The sequence below is a fragment of the Triticum dicoccoides genome, chromosome 3A, assembly GCF_002162155.2.
Source record: "Triticum dicoccoides isolate Atlit2015 ecotype Zavitan chromosome 3A, WEW_v2.0, whole genome shotgun sequence".
Taxonomy (NCBI): Eukaryota; Viridiplantae; Streptophyta; class Magnoliopsida; order Poales; family Poaceae; genus Triticum; species Triticum dicoccoides.
This window is the reverse complement of record NC_041384.1, coordinates 161,144,468-161,148,703: the sequence shown is the minus strand read 5'-3', so window position 1 is coordinate 161,148,703 and position 4,236 is coordinate 161,144,468. Positions and strand designations below refer to the sequence as shown.

The window sequence follows — 4,236 nt, the reverse complement described above, 5'->3', positions numbered from 1 at the left end:
CGTAATTATGTACGCGTGGCACGGATTTCGCTGTTTGGCTGGGACTAGGGTGGGGGCCGCATTGCTATGCGAGCTCGGAACGTGCCAGGCGGTCTTGTTGCAGATTACTCCGGGCGCGCTTGACGGTGTCCGGGTGTTTAATCACCGAAGTGGTGGATTGCCTGAAGAGGCTGCTTTGTGCTTTTGCTGCATGGGCCACAGTGTGCTCCTCCGTGCTGAGAGAGCGCTCTATGTTTCCTTTGACTGTGATGACCCCCCGAGGTCCTGGCATCTTGAGCTTGAGGTATGGATAATGCGTACCGCATTGAATCTCGCAAATGCGATTCGCCCGAGCAGTGCATGATAACCACTGCGGAACGGGACTATATCGAAGATTAACTCCTCGCTTCGGAAGTTATTCGGGGATCCAAAGACCACTTCCAGTGTGACTGAGCCTGTGCAATGGGCCTCTACACCTTGTATGATGCCTTTGAAGGTCGTTTTTGTGGGTTTGATCCTTGAGGGGTCTATACCCATTTTGCACACTGTGTCCTGATAAAGCATGTTCAGGCTGCTGCCGCCGTCCATAAGGACTTGAGTGAGGTGAATTCCGTCTATGATTGGGTCTAGGACCAGTGCGGCGAATCCGCCATGACAGATACTAGTGGGGTGGTCCCTGCAATCGTAGGTGATCGGACAGGAGGACCATGGGTTGAACTTTGGGGCGACTGGCTCCAACGCATATACGTCCCTTAGCGCACGCTTCCGCTCCCTCTTGGGGATGTGGGTTGCGTATATCATGTTCACCGTTGACACTTGTGGGGGGAACCTCTTCTGTCCTCCAGTGTTCGGCGGCCGGGGCTCCTCCTCGTCATCGCTATGTAACCCCTTATCTTTGTTTTCGGCATTTAACTTGCCGGCCTGCTTGAACACCCAACATTCCCTATTGGTGTCGTTGGCTGGCTTGTCGGGGGTGCCGTGTATTTGACACGAGCGATCGAGTATACGGTCCAAACTGGACGGGCCCAGAGTGCTTCTTTTGAATGGCTTCTTCCGCTGACCGGGTTTAGAGCCTCTGAATCCGGCATTGACTGCCGTATCCTCGGTATTGTCGCTATTGATGTGGCGCTTGTGTTTGCTACGACGTGACCTGCCATTGCTATCCTTGGTATCCGAAGTACCATGGTTCTTTGATATGTTATTGCTGCGAGCTAGCCAGCTGTCCTCTCCTGCGCAAAAGCGGGTCATGAGTGTCATGAGGGCTGCCATAGATTTCAGATTTTCCTGGCCAAGGTGCCGGGCGAGCCACTCGTCGTGGATGTTGTGCTTAAAAGCTGCTAGGGCCTCTGCATTCGGACAGTCGACAATTTGATTTTTCTTTGTCAGGAACCGTGTCCAGAATTGCCTGGCCGATTCCTCTGGCTGCTGAATTATGTGGCTCAAGTCATCGGCATCTGGTGGTCGCACATAAGTGCCCTGGAAGTTGTCGAGGAATGCGGCTTCCAGATCCTCCCAACAGCCAATGGATTCTACTGGCAGGCTGTTGAGCCAATGCCGAGCTGGTCCTTTGAGTTTGAGTGGGAGGTATTTGATGGCGTCTAGATCGTCACCGCGGGCCATGTGGATGTGCAGGAGGAAGTCCTCGATCCATACTACAGGATCTGTTGTGCCGTCGTATGATTCAATATTTATGGGTTTGAAACCCTCTGGGATTTGGTGATCCATTACTTCGTCTATGAAGCATAGGGGGTGTGCGGCGCCTCTGTACTGGGCTATATCACGACGCAGCTCAAATGAGTCTTGTCCGCTGTGTTCGGCCCGACCGGATTTACTTTTACTGTATCCGGCGTGACAGTTGTCGTCTCGCATAGTGGCGCGCCCTCGTGATCCGTAGATCGATCTTGCACGTTTTGCTTTGTCCTCCAATACGTCTCGCAGGTCTGGCGTATTTCCCCGTGTTGACATTTTTATTTGAGTGGCGTCGGGGTGCGGGCAGAGCTTTTGGCTGAAATGCCTCTCTGTCGTGGCACGAGGTGGCCGATCAGCCGCGTCATACGCTGGAGATGTAGGCTTTAGTGCTTCCTCCTCCAGTAGGGGTAGCAACCTGTGCTTTGGGTAACTCTTGGAGGGGCATTCGAGTTTATATTCCTCGGCCACCGGGACTTCAGTCCATCTGTCAGCTAGCAAATCTTGATCAGCTTGAAGCTGCTGTTGCTTTTTCTTAAGGCTATTTGCCGTGGCTATAAGCCGGCGCTTGAAGCGCTCTTGCTCGAGGGGAACCTCAGGCATGAAAAATTCATCATCGTTGAGGCTTGCCTCGTCTTCGGAGGGGGGCATGTAATCATCATCCTCCGCCTCTCCATATGCCGCTCTCTCGGGAGGGCTGGCTTCTCCATCCTCCTGCTCTAAATCTTGCTGGAGGGGATTGTTGTCATCTTCGGCACTGCCCGGAGTGCTGTTATCCCCTGTACCGGTATCACCGCTTTTGCTTTGGCGAGACTTAAAGCGGCGCCGCTGACGTCGGCGCTTGGGTTGCTTCTTGGAGGGGTCATCCTCCGATGCCCCGTCGCCATTGCCTTTTTGGGTGTGTCCAGACAAAGGGTCGCGATCTCGCGAGGGTGAGCTAACTCCAAAAACCCGTCCTCAGTTCGGATTGTAGGCTACAACTCGCCTGCATGAAGCAGGAATCGTTAGTAATCGCCGGTCAGCCATACGGCAGTGAATCCGTTCCCGGGCCTTGTACACACCGCCTGTCACACTATAGGAGTTGGCCATGTTTGAAGTCATTACCCTTAACCGTAAGGAGGGGGATGCCTAAGGCTAGGCTTGCGGCTGGAGTGAAGTCGTAACAAGGTAGCCGTACTGGAAGGTGCGGCTGGATCACCTCCTTTTCAAGGAGAGCTAATGCTTATGCTTATTGGGATGAGGTGGCTGCCCAGTGCCCTGTGGGCAGTGGTTCTTGTTCGTCTCTTGCATCATAGTCCATACCGTCGATGTCTTTGGAGTCGAAGTCGAGTATGCCGGTCAAATTGTCGATAGTGGCTACTAAGTGGGTGCTGGGTGGGCGGCGAATTTCTTCGTTATCCGCATCACAATCCTGCCGGACATAGTTCGGCCAGGATTCTCCTGACAGGGAGAGCGACCTTAATGAGTTTAGTATGTCGCTGAAGGGCGAGTGCTGAAAGATATCCGCAGAGGTGAACTCCATGATCGGCGCCCAGTCGGATTCGATAGGCACGGGCGTAGGCGGTTCGGAGTCCGTGGCCGGGGAAGAATCCGGCAATTTGGCGTCACGACTCTCGTGAAGGGTAAGGTCGATACTCGGCTCGATCGGAGCTAAGAATGCAGCCTCCGTGGCGGGGTCTATTCCTCCATCCATGGATGGCGCAATTGGCTTCGAATTGAGGGTCGGAGCGGTTGCCGTGGCGGGGTCTATCCCTCGTCATTATTGCCTTTCACTTACATAACCGAATAGTGTGGATAATAATAACAGTGCACGTGCATTGGACTAAGCTGGAATCCGCAAGCATTCAATTCAAGGGAGAAGACAAGGTAATATTGGCTCTTTGTTAGATCAACAATAATGCATATAAGAGACACCCAACAATTTCATCGTGGTCTTCTCTCTCGACCCCCAAAGAAAAGAAATAAAACTATTTACACGGGAAAGCTCCCAACAAGCAAAAGAAGGACGAGAAATCTTTTTGGGTTTTCTTTTAAATTACTACTACTACAGGCATGGAAAGTAAACTAGCTAAAAGCTACAACTAATTTTTTTGGTTTTTATTAAGGTTTTTCAAACACACAAGAAGAAACCTTAAAAACAAAAAATAAACTAGCATGGATGATACAATGAAAAAGTATGAGCACCGATAACTGGCATGAGTGTGTGAACATGAATGTAATGTCGGTGAGAAATACGTACTCCTCCAAGCTTAGGCTTTTGGCCTAAGTTGGTCTATGCCCATGGATGGCCTGGTGGATATCCAAAGTTGAAGCTGGGGTCGTATTGAGATGCATCAACTACTACCTGAAGGGCTGCACCTTGGAGGCGGGCTGCCTCCGTCCTCCTCTCGTACTCGTTCGCCTCCTCCCTAGTTATAACATATCTCCCTTTTGCCTGAAAGTCAAAGAAAGTAGGAGCAGGGAGAGCGACAAGATAGGTACGTCGTCTGTCAAAGATTAGTCGGTACTGGGGGGACTGATTGTTCCTCTCAACAAACTGATGATGAACCATAGCATTATAATCTAAATAAG

At 51.5% G+C, this 4,236-nt stretch overlaps 1 long non-coding RNA gene across 3 annotated transcripts; it reads left to right on the top strand.

Annotated features, from left to right (window-relative positions):
* Positions 1-200: 200 nt before the first annotated feature.
* Positions 201-2,810, top strand: LOC119271425. Of its 3 annotated transcripts, none has more exons than XR_005134526.1 (3): positions 201-212; positions 1,638-1,642; positions 2,603-2,810. It is a non-coding gene; the product is annotated as an uncharacterized LOC119271425 (long non-coding RNA). The 3 variants fall into 3 exon arrangements; XR_005134524.1 differs by having other exon boundaries at positions 2,580-2,810; XR_005134525.1 differs by having other exon boundaries at positions 2,574-2,810.
* The last annotated feature ends 1,426 nt before the right edge of the window (positions 2,811-4,236 follow it).